This window comes from Choloepus didactylus, chromosome 9, assembly GCF_015220235.1.
Source record: "Choloepus didactylus isolate mChoDid1 chromosome 9, mChoDid1.pri, whole genome shotgun sequence".
Classification (NCBI taxonomy): Eukaryota; Metazoa; Chordata; class Mammalia; order Pilosa; family Megalonychidae; genus Choloepus; species Choloepus didactylus.
Genome location: NC_051315.1, coordinates 28,650,415 through 28,665,845, shown reverse-complemented (window position 1 = coordinate 28,665,845; position 15,431 = coordinate 28,650,415). Strand labels below are relative to the sequence as shown.

Here is a 15,431-nt window from a genome sequence, read left to right as displayed (position 1 = left end):
GGCAACCCTCAAACATTACATAGCAAAGAATTACTTGAAATATATTAAAAATTTGAAAAGCTCGCACCAAGGGGGAGACAGAGGTCTTGAGCTGGAGTGTAGGGGCGGCCATGGTTAACAGGGTTCGGGTACAAATGCCCCTGTGTTATCAACCAGGCCCAGCTTCATGATGAGACAGATTTAGTGAATGAAGTAATTCTTATCTAGTTCAATAAATGTTGATTGAATGAGAGGAGGAAACACTTAATTATCAATATATACCATAAAAGGTTGGGCCAAGGAAAATAGTTAACCTGTTCAACTGTTAATAAAAATCCTGTAAGTTTGAAGAGTAAAAGATTAATGTGTGGTTTATTCAAAAAAGACCTCATATACTACTTAGAACTCTCAAACTATTAAAACATTAAAGTAGGGAAACACCAAGTAAGAAATACAAAATATGTTTAGCCCCCTCCTAAATAATAATATTATTATTTTGCTTATGGGAAATAGGAAGAAGTCAAAAGGAAATGCTTATGGGAAATAGGAAGAAGTCAAAAGGAAATGCTTAAATGAACAACCTGATCATCATGAAAAAGGAGTAGTATTTAGGCTTTTTGATTTTTTAATGTATTAACAAAAATAGTAAATCAAAGTTGAGAACTTTTGATAATGCCTTCATGGTTTCATTATCTAAAGCCATTTAGAAAATTATACAAACAAAGCTTTAAATTCTGACTTCAGTTCCTCCCCCTCTGTCTTTCTATATCAAACTTAAAGAGAGGAAATAAATAAAAGCAATGATGCAAGGTTCAGGTCTGTAACTCACAGTCCTGGAGGCCTCATCCTGCTGATATACTGCAGTGATAAATTACACAAATGGTGCGGTTCTTTTGATTTATTACTGCAATAGATCATGAGCGTGATGACTGACGTAAACATGTGTTCCACAGACAGCTGAGCTTCACAATATTTTATTTCTGTTTCCTCATTTTCAAGTGTTTAGTTTGGAAAGTAAGAAAGAAAACAAACTGACAGCTCCAGGAGGATATTTCTGGAGCAGCCCTCCCTTTAGACTCTTGAAGTAATAGCTTTTAAATTGAGAAGTCCCAGTGCTCTGCTCTGCTTCCAGTCCCTCCCAAGGGACTGTTTAAAAAAGATAAAAAAAACCATTAACTTAGATGAATTAAGCCTTGCAAATTCAGGCTGTAGTGTGTGTGTATGTGTGTGTGTGTGTGTCTGTGTGTGTGTGTGTTGACTGTATAAATACATTATGACAAACTTCATCTGCATTTTTTCATTCTTTCTCTGAGCCATTATGTGCTATCATGGAAATTGGAGTTACAGACATTTAAAATCAAAGTAATTACCTAACACATGGTTATACCTTCATTTTAAAAAGGAAATAATTTATTTTGTCATGACTCTAATCATTTTTGAAACCTAAGATTTATGCTGAGGTGTAAGTCATCTCTTTCCCTTTCATGGCTGAAATATGCTTCATCATGGCTCCTGAGAGCATTTCTGCATTTGGGAACACAACGCCTCATAATAATGTATGTGGTCATCTATTCTCTCTGTTCTTGTATCTACCTGGGGAGATGTGTGAAATGCATACCCTTTGATCACAAAAAATTCTTTGTCACCTACTAGTATTTAATATTTTGGAGACTTGTATCTATTTTGTCCAGAACTGTGAGGGTCTAAGTAGACCACTGGCAGAGTTTTTTTTTATAAATGCATCCTGCAGAAATAAGAGACACCTGGGTAAAGGAAAAGTTCTTTACTGATACTGAAGGCTAGACCAACAGCCAGTGAACATTGAAGCATTGGTCTCCCTCATCTAGACCTGCAAAAAAGCCATGAGAGCCGATGGATGCTTTCAAAGTGAGTGGTGGGTTGCCTACAATAGATGCTTATAAATGGCCATTCTATTGCCATCCCAAAAGAAAGAGGAAACATAAAACCTTTTACTCCTTTGAGACTGAGACTGGATGGAAAAGATCTTGGTTTCTTACCCTAAGCTTTTGGAATAATTCTGAGGGTCAGATAAACCCTGCTTGTCTGCAGTTTTTAAGACTTCCACATATGCCCAAATTCTGGAATTCATCCATATTGATGTGTAAATACCTAGGGACATAGTGATCAAGTCTTTCTAGTACCTTGGGATTTAACCTGCCCTGACTGTCATTTGGCCCATTTGGGGAGATAAAAGAAGTTTCTGGTCAGAGCAATATGCTAGGAAAAATGACCATAGATCTAATTTTCATGATATGCAAAGAGTGTTCAGTATTTCTGCAAGAAGTGAAAGCAAATATTTTCTATCTTTATATCATATACATTTTTATATCTCAGGAGGTTACGTCTTTTTGCAGGAGCAGTGAGATATCCAGGGAAGTTTTATTTTCCCACACTGTCATATTATGCTATTTTCTTCCCCCTTTTAGAGGGTTATGATTATTATTCTCACTCTCTTTTGCTCCCTTCCCCCTGGCTCCCTTTCTTTGTCTCCCTGCCCCCATTTCTTTCATCTCCCTTCTCTGGCCAAAATGGAGCGGTGAACAAAATAGGCAAAAAGTCCAGCTCATACAGTTATCAGATAATAAACAAGATAACTAAATAAATACATCATTGGTGAAAGAGTGATAAATACTTAGAAAAAAGTCATGGGGTTGGCAATGGATTGATATTTTGAGAGAGTGGTTTTGGGGAAGACTTATCTTTTTACTGAGAGGATGACTTTGAAATAAAGACCTAAAGGAAGTGAGAGAGCTAGTTAGGCACATGGATATCTGGTGGAAGGGCATTTCAAGCAGAGAGAACTGGAAATGTACATGCCTTGTTGAGATCATAACTGTCACCAGGGTGGCCAGGATGGCTGGAGGGGGAAGTGAAAGAGGAGCATAGTAGAGTTTCGTAGTTGGTGGTGGTGTTGATGCTGTTTTTTCAATACTCATTTCCTTTGTCATTCACACATATTGCCTCCTATAGTACTATGTTGTCTGACCATTAGTAGTAATAGTTGCATTAGAAGTAGTAAACTCATCTACCCTTACATAAAGAGTTGTGGCTTTTTAAATGAAAAGGAGATTAAAGAAAAATTGAAAGAATTGTGGCTTTGGCTAGACTGGGCTTCCTTGGAAAGAAGAAAAATCTAAACCATCTAATTAGATTCTGCAAACTTGTGTTTTCCTTCCATAACTAATTTGGTATTTGAAACTTACTCTTTTTTTCACTGATCAACATTATTATGTTCGTGGCCTTTTCAAAGACCAAACAAGAGGTTGGAAACTTTCATTGTAAACACTTAAACTGGCATAATTCTCCATAAAACTTTAAAATAGTCACTCTTTTTCTTGATGTTGATGAAATTCTTTTCATGATTAAACTAATAAACACCATTTATTTTGAGTGAAATTATAAGAGAATGTTAAAGAAACTGTCAATGAAACAGTTGAAATATAATTAATTTTCTAAGATTCCTTTTAATTGATTTAATTACATTCAGCTGTATCATTTGTTTTACTAAGATATATGATTGAAAATTTGAAGGCTAAGAAGGAATTCTGATCAAAATCTTGAAAGTAAGAAATTAAATGTCAAGTAAATACAAACTTAGCAAAACAATATCCATAATGAAAACAGAAATATAGTACAAATAAAAAGTATGTCATCACAGAAATGTTATAAAAATGTGACATTATGAGGTTCACTACCTCAAGAGATACGGACAATTTAAATGAATTAAAAAAATTAGAGAGATGGATCAATGCCAAAGGTATATGACTTCTTAGAGAATTGCATTGTCTAACTTTCAAAATTGATATCTCAATAGACCTCTGTATCTTCCAGTGGGAAATCTCTATTGGTAACCAGCTAGGTCAGATGTAACTGGAACTAAATTTGTTTGAAAGTGCTTTCATCTGTGTGTAACATCTTTTATCCACTAAATACTAATTATACTGGGCAAGTATTCAAAACAGAAAACTCTTGTATTAAAGGAGAAAAACACAACATATTTAGTTAAAATAAATTATTCAAAGTTAATAAACTCAGGAGAATATTTAGAATAGGAGCAGCAAACAAACACTAATAGAAATTTGTAAGAAAGGAGAGAGAGACTTCAATATGTTTATTTTTTTGGGAAGCAAGAATATGAGGTGAATAAATAACATAGTTGAAGTTCAACCAAAGGAGTGAAGGTCTGGCTAAAACTGAACAGGCCAAACACCACTGACATTCCCGCCAGGTATGGATCCCTTTTAGGGTAATGATATTATAATGAAAAAGCCACAAACAATTGAACTAAACAGTAACTAGGAATGATGTGTTATGAGAGTTATCTAATGTCTCTTTGGGGGAATTTCTAGGCAGGAAATAGGAATCCTTTGTTTAGTGAAGAGAGGATCATCTCATAAGATCATAAGCAGCTGATCTTTTAATGTAAATGAGATGAAAAAAAATTGTTTGAACATGAGAGCCTGATAACGACTGGGTTCTGGAAGTCTAATATATTTTGGAGGTATGATTAAATTTTGTGAATTCACACACATTCAAGGCTGAGTAACCACACTCTGACAACGGACACTTCCTTCTCTGGATAACGTTTTTGGGTTGACTTGTTACTGAAAAATGTGTCAACTGGCTTCCTTATTTTCTGTCTGACTCGTATCTTCATAAAAGAAGAAAAAGTGTTCACAAAGGGAGCAGGAAAGTAGGAGTCAATGCATTGTCTGTAAAAATTGCAGTGTGACTGTTTGGGGGAACAATGTATTGAGTTGGGAGTTGTGTCCCAAGCACTCATGCTAGACCCAGTAGCACAAATGCTCAAGTCACTGCAAACATAGTTAAGTTGTGTTTTATTTTGTTTTGTTTTGTTTTTTTCAATGTATGTAATTCTTAGAACTTTGGGTAAGGGGGGAGGTTTATGACCATGACTGCCTTTATTTTGAGTAATCACTTAATTTCCGTATTCTATATATGCTTGCTAAGGAAATATAGAATCAATTTTATCTGGTATCCAAAATGAGAGGATGCCATATGTCACCGTTTTCCATGTCTTTCTGATGGAGTGTCTGCAGTAGCCATTGTCTTGGATTCATGTAGCCTGGACTGGACCAGGAAACATTATTTTGATTCTCAGAGTGGTTTTGAATGAGGCTACATGTCAAATTACCATATATTACCTAGAAAGCCAGGACTCTTGCCACTTTTCGTGAATTTATAGTTCTTTATCCTCTTCCAAACTCCTAGCATTTCTTTTTCTTTTCATTTTTTTAATTAGAGCAGTTGTAGGTTTACAGAAAATCATGCAGAAAGTACAGAGTTCACTTTTTACCCCCCTCCCCCACCACACAGCTTTCCCTATTATTAATATTTTGCATTAAGTGGGAACTTTGTTACAATTGATGAAACAGTATAATCGTGTTATTAACTGTAGTCGATAGTTTATATTAGGGTTTACTCTTTGTGTTGTACAGTCCTATTCTGGCAACATATATACAGCTTAAAAGTAACCATTTTAGTCACTTTCAAGTATACAATTGAGTAGAGTTAAATACATTCACAATATGTGCTACTTTCTCTACAATCCATTACCAAAACTTTTCCATTACCCCAAACAGAAACTGTGTATCCAGTTGCTTTTAAGCCCTTTCTTATAATAAACTCTGTAGCCAGTTGCTTTTAAACTTTTTATTGCAATATGGTGGAAGTATTTCCTTCAGCATCAGAAGTGTGGAGACTGATCAAAAGTTTACCCATACTATTGGTTTAGCCTAGGACTGCAATTCAGAAGATCAAGAGTACCAAGATCGAGGCTTGTTTATTCTTGTGATGCTTTCCCAATGTCCCCTTAATGTTTTGCTGAACCTTCTTGGATTCTTATGAACCTTTTTCCTGGCTAAAAATACCTCTGCTGTTTCCTTTCCTTTCTTCTTCAGATTCATACAGAATATTGGAAGAGACCACTCATGAAATTTCTGGAAATAAAAATAAGGTGTAATTGAACATAAGTTTTGAAAAGATGATCATGAATGCAGTTTAATATTTCTGTTGGAAAATATACTTCACATAGATCAAAAATACAATGTAATACACACAATACAGTACTGTATTTCAATCAATCATTTCTATATGGACTATTTGTTTCTGAGAGATTAGAAAGAGTTCATAAGGCAGTCTTCCTGCCTGCAAGGAGTTACCATTTAGTTTGGATAATATAGCTGTAGGAGCTAGAAGGGCTCTTATAGATTATCCAGTCAAATCTTATTTCAGAGATTCATAATTTGCACGTAGTTATAGATATATTTTCCCCACTTCACCCCCAAAAATCTATATAGTTAGCTCAGGACCCTTTAACTTCATCACAAATCAGTAATGATCTGTGTTCTGAAAGTATACCCAAGGTAAAATATATGACTTATCCATTGATAGCTAGGTATCAGGGCTAAGATGAAAAGCTGAAGGTAAGTTAGAGAGTGGGCTTGAATATAATTAGCCAGAAATATAAAGAGATTCTTTCTTCATCTATGTACCTGGGAAAACTATTACCTAATTGTTTTCTATGAATGCTGAATGCTTCCTTTTTTATTGAATAGTATATCCAAAGCCTCAAAATGTATTCATGATAAAATATTGCTTATTTAATGGTATTTTTCAATATGACTTAAGATCGGCATTAACATTTGGGTGATACTAAAGCCACCAGTTACTTATTCACATTCAGTTAAAGTGAGAAAATTTTATTAGCTAGCACAACTAAAGGAATGCTAGCAGTTGATTTATATACTGAATAGCTCAGAGCTTGTCCTTAAACAATTGTAACTGCCTATTTTTTGTCATCTTTCTCCGGCAGCTGCCAAAATTGCAATGCTTAATGATTCAACTTAAATTAATCCTTGTGGAAAAATGTAATACCTGCCTAGTACAAGGGAGCTGATTATATTGCCTTCATTTACACAGAAGTTATTAATAATTCTTTGACACCCTCTCATTATTGAGTTATGGGCAGTTTTTGTTTTTGTTTTATTTTTTTCTGAGCAAAAGGAAACATATAACTTTGTGCAGGTGTTCATGCCATTTTGCCATATTGAATGGACTGGTAAGAATGCTGCTGCTAGCTCAGAGAAGTAGTCAAATAAGGTTTAAGTAATTAACCGATAGAGAAACAGGCACTTTAAGTATATATGATACTGTCTCATCTCCAAATGTTGATCTACAATATGAATTTTAATAAATAGCTGAAAATCCAGAGGAAATGACATTAAAGACATAATGATTTCTGGCAATATTTACTTAAAGCAGAATATGACATTTTAGAGAAAATTTGCGGTAATATTAAAAATTCTTAATTAAATGTATTACAGGAAAGTAGATGCTAAGCGTCAGCAGTTGAAATGTAGATAAATGTGTATTAACATGTAGAGAGAGTAAAGCATTGAATTTTAATTAACTACAAAAATGGAAATTATTCCCTTTATCCCCACATTTTTCTTTTTTTCTATTATAAAATATCTCACTTATGTGCCAAAAGAGGCATTAGTAGTAAAACTATTTAAAATGTGCAGCTTAATTAATTATTTTTACTCTAATCTGTCCTTAGGCAAAATAGTTCCAAGTGTGAGAATTTGTCAGCACAACAGCCCCTGGGTAGAAATGTCTGCTTGAATAATCAGAGGAGTGAGAACTATTCAATTGGGTAATCATTTTAACAGCAGAAACCTGTTATTCAGAGGGCCCTCAAACCACAGGTTGACTGGGAAATAGTTGATTTAAGGGCCACATGTAGATTCTGTTTTCTTTTGTTTCCTTAAAGACAACTTTGACAGGATGGGGAACTGGCTTCTCTTTGGCTACCATTTCTACCTTCATCAGATCTACAATTAGCCAGTTTGGAACAGAATAAGAACTTATTGGGTATATTTTTTATTTACATATTTAAAAAAATCTCACTCAAGGGTAATTCCTTTCAGTTTACAAGTTTTGGTGATCAGTGGTGGTGGTTGTTATTGTTTTGCAACTGTTTAAAGTGATCGAAGAGTCTGATGCTTGAATCCTTTAATCTAATGCAACATACTCCTAACCTGTCAGATCATCAGCAGAGAGAGAGAGTTTTCTTAGTGAAGTTACTAAGACTGGTCTGTCTTTTTAACTTAAAGTTTCCTTATTTACTGCTTTTTTAAAAAATGTGCTGAATTTCATGTGAAAATAAAATTATTCTAAAAGTAAATATATCATGGCATAATTCAAAATAAACGAATAAGTAAACCTTTCCTACATAGGGAGGCATCTGGTAAATAGCACCATGTCAGTTTTTTTCTTGAAATTGCTGATATAGAAAAACATACATGTTTTCTAAGGATAAAATGAATTATAAGTTTTGATAAGGAAATAAAATGGAAGATTTTTAAATCCTAGTTTTCAAATATTTAATTATTACGTGGCATAAAATACACTGTGGGTAATAGTCTATTCCTAAAAAAATAATTCAGAAAAGAATGATATACAGAACAATCTCCTTATAGGGAATTTATTAATTATAACCTTTGAATTCACAAATAAAAGGTCATCATTGAATATATGATACATGTAAATGTAAATAAACACACATAGATTACAGAATGTACACAATAAGTAATTACAGGGAAATGGAGTACCATTGCCACATTCTTCCGGCTACTTTTGACCTTACTTCAAACCTGGGGTGAAAAAACAAAATCTGTTTTTCCTTCTGTGCCTCAAGTTATTCCTCTGAAAAATGAAATACAAATATTCTAGAGCGATACTGTCTTCTTATAGTTCAGGTAAACTACATCAATGCTTCTTGAAAGGCACACTTTAAAAACTATATGACCAGGTATTTTAGGACAGCAATGTTTTTGGAATGTTTACTACAATTGGCTTCAAGTTAGACTGAAAATCTCAAACTTCCGTCTCTCGTATCTGGCAGCCCAGCTTCCGTCTGAAATACTTCCTCTGATTTGAACAATGAAGAGGCCTGTTCAGCTTCTATTTGATGTCTAGTTTTCATTTTATTTTTAAAGTATATGCACAGTATGAAGTACCTGCAATTCTGCACTTATTTATGCCTCCATCTTCAATTTTTTTACTGTTTAAGTGAGGAAGAGCCATTGATGCCTGGGATAAAGGGATCTTGGTTTTTACGTTGTGGAGGTTAAGTCTTTTGGAAGTCAGCCAAGTCTCTTAGTGAATATAAGCAGTTTTCACTCCTAACCTGGAATACAAATTTTTATGCTGACAACATGAGTATTCATATTTTCAGAATTTGCTTTTGAATTTTATCATAGCAGTATTCAAAATGAACTTGATGAATATATTCTGAAAATGCCTCTACTACAATTTGGAAATAGTATTTATATGATTTATTTGATTAAAATGGTATGAAATTCTAATAGAAATCCTCCTACATGCAAAACTGTATCTCTTACCAATCTAGAATGCTATTTGTGGAAGGCAATATATACTGCTCAAATAAATAGCTGAAAGTATTAATTTTCTCCCAGGTTGCACAGTTTGGAGAAAAACTTTGAATGATTGGGGGTTCATTTAAAATTTGGTAAAATAGGAAATCTTAATTCATAAAAACCATGGGTTAAAAGGAGCTTTATTATTGTAATGTGTCACTTTGTTCATCTACTCAAAGCCTGTATTAACCAAGTCCAACAAATTTTCTTAAAATTGGTTATTCTTTGAATAAAAGGCCCCTTCAATGAATGCAGAGTTAGTTGATCTCTGTATTTCTGACTGCTGGACCAATTTATTATTGATGCAAAATCCGAAGAAGCTTTCCCTCAGTTGGTTCCTTGTCCAGCCCCCACCCCTATCCCCACCCTCCAAAAAAGCTTAATGTTATAGCCAAGGAAGAAGCATCAGAACGTCACAACCACATTACAGAGGCAACACACCAAAGGCTTTTGCTTGTTCAATCCAAGCCATTCATCCTTCTTACTTTTTCTATGTCTTTTGATAAAATATAGATGAAGCATGTATTTTATTATTTAAAGGACATTTGCCCTGGATTCAGGTATGACAGGAAGTGGTCAAAATAGTTTCCAAACTCCTCCGAATGTATTGTTTTGAACATAATTCAAGATACACTCAACACGGAAAGCGGTACTCAATGTTAAAACAATTGAAAGTCTTGTAAAATTTTCTCATGAAATCTCTCTGATAAGAACATTCCATTTTCTGAGTAACATCAGTAAAGTAACACTGGAAGACACAAAAGTGGTTGCAACATTAGAATACACTAACCTGCTTCCCAAGGCTGGGCTGTGTAATTATGAAATGTGAGAACAGCTTTGTTTTTCATATTAGTTTAGGCTTCTAAAATATTTCACTGAAAAATTTAAAAAAAACAATCATTAAAGGAAAAAGGAAAAAAAGTGTTTAGCTGGCTTGAGCTCTTTAAGCAATAGCTGAATCAAAGAAAATACAGAGTTTATTTCATGGAAACCTTCAGTATTTATAATCTTTAAGATGTCTTCACCAATCTTGAAAATTGTACCTATTGTCTTTCAGCTAGTGTGTGTGTGTGTGTGTGTGAGAGAGAGAGAGAGAGAGAGAGAGAGAGAGAAAGTGAATAAAGCATTTAGGGAGTCATAGATTATTTATGGGAAACTTTGGGTTTCTCAAAAAAAAAACCATTTACTACATATATTTAAATTAAAGCCTTAAAAGTGTTTATTGAAAGAGAAAAAACTTTGTGAGCATAGAAATCTCAAACTGAAAATGGAGTGAAAGTCCCAATAGCCATGTGGTCACAGCTGCTTAGAAAGGCATTTCGGGAATTTCCAAGTGAGGGGTTACGATGACTAGCTGACATTAAAGTTTCTTTTACATGGGGATCTCTTACAAAGCAGGGAGCAGATATACATTTATTAATATGGTATGCTTGCCCATTCTGATAAGCTATTTCTACTGAATGAAAACTGCCTTCAGTTCCCTTGGGTGCATTCCATTTTCTCAGAAAGCCCCCAGTCAATTATTTTTGTCTTTTGGAAGATCCTTTCTGGAAAAGGGGTCACTCCCGGCAAAGCCCATTGCAGATGGCCATTTCATTTTATTTAACAGATTCTAAAGTTGGTTTTGCAACTTACTTGGTGTTTATTTGTTTAAAATTAGAGAAGTTGTGGGTTCACAGACAAATTGTGCATAAAAATACAGGTTTTCCCCCCAGCTACCCTGTCACTATCACCTTGCATTCATGTGGCACATTTGTTATAATTGATGAAAGCACATTGTTATAATTGTACTATTAACTATACGCCACGGTTTACACTTTGCACTTTAATTCTTGGAATTATAAACATATCTACTGTCTTATTTCAGGGGGCAGTTATAATAATTACAATGTTAATTTAAGTTCCTTCACTTGCATTTTAAAATGCTTTTAAATTGTATTTCACTTTGAAAGATAGAATTGTATCTTCTTTCCCTAGCTTCTTAAGGACATTAATTCTAGACCAATCTTTTCTAATATGAACATTCCCACCAGCAATTTTGAGAGTTCAAGTTATTCTTTGTCCTCACTAACACTTGGGTGTGAAGTCTCATTGCGGTTTAAATTTACATTACTTCAAAGACTAATAATATTGAGCACCTACTCATGTATTTATTTACCACTCATATATATTTTTAATGAAATTTCAGTTCATTTTTTAAAAATTAGGTATGTTTGTTTTCTTACTGAATCATAAAAACTCATTATGTATTCTCCATAAAACTCCTTTATTATAATTGTTCTTTGCACATATTCTCTCCCTCATCTATGACTTGACTTTTTGGAGGTGGTGGTAATGGTATACACACACACACACACACACACACACACCTTTTTTTTTTTTTTTTTTTTTTTTTTTGCCAAACAATGTTTCTAATTTTTATCAAGTTGAACTTTTTCTTTTATGTTGCAGGATTTGCTTAAGCTAAGGTCACAATTATGTTCTTCTATGTTTTCTTTTTGAAAGTTTGGAATTTTAACTCTTTCCTTTTGGTATGGTACCTTAGAGTTACCTTTTGCTTACAGTATGAGTTAGGGTTGGAATTATTTCATACACACACATACACACACATATCCAGTCATTCCAGTTCCATTTGTTGAAAAGACTACCTTTTCTTCATAGAATTAACTTTGCACATGTGTCAAAAATTAAATGACTACAATGGACAGACCTATTTCTGGAGTTTCTAAGTCTATCCTGTACCAATACCACACAGTCTTGATTACCGTAACTTGATAGTTAATCTTGAAGGCAGGTAGTATAAGTCATCAAATTTTATTGCTATTTTTCAAAGTTGTTTTGGCTATTCTGGTTTCATTGAATTTCCATATAAATTTTAGAATCAGTTTACAAATTTCAACCAAAAATCCTGCTAAGATTTTTTTCAGGGGTGGGGGGGATTTCACTGTATGTATAGATATATTAGGGGAGAATTGATTTTTTAATATTAATGAGTCTTGTGAACAATATAAACATGGTGTATCTTACCATTTACTTAGGTCTTCTTTGATTCTCCCAGTAATGTTTTTCAGTTTTTAGTGTAGAGGTCTTATCTATAGTTTGTAAAATGTATCTTTAAGCATGTCTTATTGTTATACAACTATTTTATTTTTAACTTTTAAAATTTTGAAATAATTTCAGACCTACAAAAATATTACAAAATAGTATGTGGTTTTTATATACTCTTCACCCAGCTTTCCCAAATGTTAGTATGTCATACAGCTACAATACAATCATGAAACCATGGAAGTTGACATTGATATAATACTATTAATTGATCATCTGATTCCTTCAAATGTCTTCAGTTGTACCACAAAATTTCGTCTTTCTGAACCAGCATCCCATCCTGGGTTGCACATTGCATTTGGTTGCCATATTTCCATATTTGCCTTTAATCTGAGACATTTCCCCCGGTCTTTTGTTGTCTTTCTTTACTTTGATAGTTTTGAAGAGCATTGACCAATTGTTTTGAGAATGTCCCTCGATTGGATTTATCTGATATTTCCTCATGATTAAATTCAGGTTATAAATTTTATGTGGAAAACTAAAGTAGTGGTACAGAGCCCTTCTCAATGTATCATATCAGGATACTGGCATTTCTCATTAATGGTGATGTTAACTTTGATCACCAGGTTAAAGAAAAATCTGGTTTCATGTCAGAGATAGGGCAAGATGGTGGCATAAGGAGGTGTGGAATTTAGTTAGACCCCTAGAGCAACTAGTAAATAGCAAGGAAAAACTAGAAAATCATATAGAACAACTGATGGGGGGACATCCATGACAGACAACATCGTATACCAGTCAGGAATGGGTGGAATGGCTGAGATCACAGCATAGAACTGTAAGCAAAGCTCCCCAAGCTGAAGAGCTGGCACCCCTGTCCCAGTGGTGTGGCAGGATGTGTTGCAGAATTTCGCTATGAGAGAAAGAAGCAATCCCTGAAGGAAGCAAAGGAATGTAGCTAAACCAAGGTCCAGTTGCAGTTTTAATTAACAAATTCAGACTACTGGATACATGCTATGAGCAAACATAAACCCTGACCAAGCAGGAAGGGAACCCAGAGGCTTATCCTGGCAGAGAGGAAGCAGGGCTGACAGAAAAAAAAAAAAAAAGATAAGTGAATAAAAAAGCACAGAGGCTTTTGAATCTGCTGAGCTCAAAATACTGGAAAAGAGCTGTGTCCCAAGAAAAGGGGCACACAGAACCAGGTACCAACTCCAGTTCTTCCCTGGTGAACTAGAGGGCTGGGACTGGCTCTGAAAAGGGAACTTCTTGGTTTTTTTTTTTTTTTCCTTTTTTTTCTCTCATTCTGAGTAGCACATTAGAGAAAGCCACAGGCAGTTTCATTTGTCGGCATTGACCCAGGCAAGGTGGAGTTAAGATATTCAGAGTCAAAGGAAAAACTCAAGTGTAGGTGACAATTCCCTAAAAGTCTTATCTTCCCTAAGAAAAGGTGGGGGGCAGGACCCAGCTCATTGGTGACCCTCCCTCAGATAACTCAGACCCCATGGCCTGGGGGGGGGGGTTGGGACAGAAACAGCCTAAGCTTGGCTTCTGGAATCCTTGGTTCCTGGCCAGGTCATGGTCCAATGAGAATTAAACACACCACACCTCTTTATGCCAATGGGGCAATGTGGGATGACAAGTGCCACCTGCTGGGCAGGATAGGAAAAACACAGAGTCTAGAGGCCTCACAGGAAAGTCTGACAATCTGTTGGGTCTCACCCTCAAGGAAACCTGATACTGAATACAGCCTCCTTCTGAGATGAGATCTGGGCCCCTCTGGTCTGGGAAAATCTGATTGGGGTAATCAAGGAAACCAGATGCCTAGATAACAAAAAATTACAAATCACACTAGTAAAGATGAAGATATGGCCCAGTCAGAGGAACAAACTTACACTTCAACTGAGATACTGGAATTAAAACAACTAATTATTAATCAAATACATCTTCTAAATCAATTCAAAAATCAAATCAATGAGTTGAGGGAAGATATGGCAAAAGAGATTAAGATATAAAGAAGACATTGGGGGAACATAAGGAAGAACTCGAAACTTTGGAAAAACAATTGACAGAACTTATGGAAATGAAAGGCACAATAGAAGAGATGAAAAACACAATGGAAACATACAACAGCAGATTTGAAGAGGCAGAACAAAAGATTCCTGAGCTGGAGGACAGGACATCAGAAATCCTACACACGAAGGAACAGATAAGGAAAAGAATGGGAAAATATGAGCAGGGTCTCAGGGAACTGAATGACAACAGGAAGCACATGAATATATGTGTCATGGGTGTCCCAGAAGAAGAAGAGAAGGGGAAAAAGACACAAAGAATAATGGAGGAAATAATTACTGTAAATTTCCCATCTGTATGAAAGACAAAATTCCAGATCCAAGAAGTGCCGCGTACCCTGAAGAGAATAGATCCGACTAGACCGACTCCAGAATAATAATCAGATTATCAAATGTCAAAGACAAAGAGAGAATTCTGACAGCAGCAAGAGAAAAATGATTCGTCACATACAAAGGACACTATGTGCAGATTTCTTAGCAGAAACCATGGAGGTGAGAAGGCAATGGTATAATGTATTTAAGATACTGAAAGAGACAGCCACTCAATAACTCTATATCTGGCAAAACTGTCCTGCAAAAATGAGGGAGAGTTTAAAATATTTTCAGAGAGTTTTTGAACAAGATACCTTCTCTACAGGAAATACTAAAGGGAGCACTACAGGCAGATATGAAAAGATAGGAGAGAGAAGTTTGGAGAAGAGCATAGAAATGAAGACTTTCAGTTATGGTAAAAAGAGAGAGAGAGGAAAAAATAAAAATAAAATAAGATATGACATATAAAATCCAAAAGACAAAATGGTAGACAGTAGACATTATGTTGAGTGAAATTAGCCAGAAATGAAAGGACGGACAG

General features: G+C 34.9%; 1 protein-coding gene across 5 annotated transcripts in view; it reads left to right on the top strand.

Annotated features, from left to right (window-relative positions):
- The window catches only part of LRP1B (LDL receptor related protein 1B), a 1,893,223-nt gene that overhangs the window by 1,547,737 nt on the left and 330,055 nt on the right, over positions 1 to 15,431 (top strand). The window lies entirely within an intron of this gene.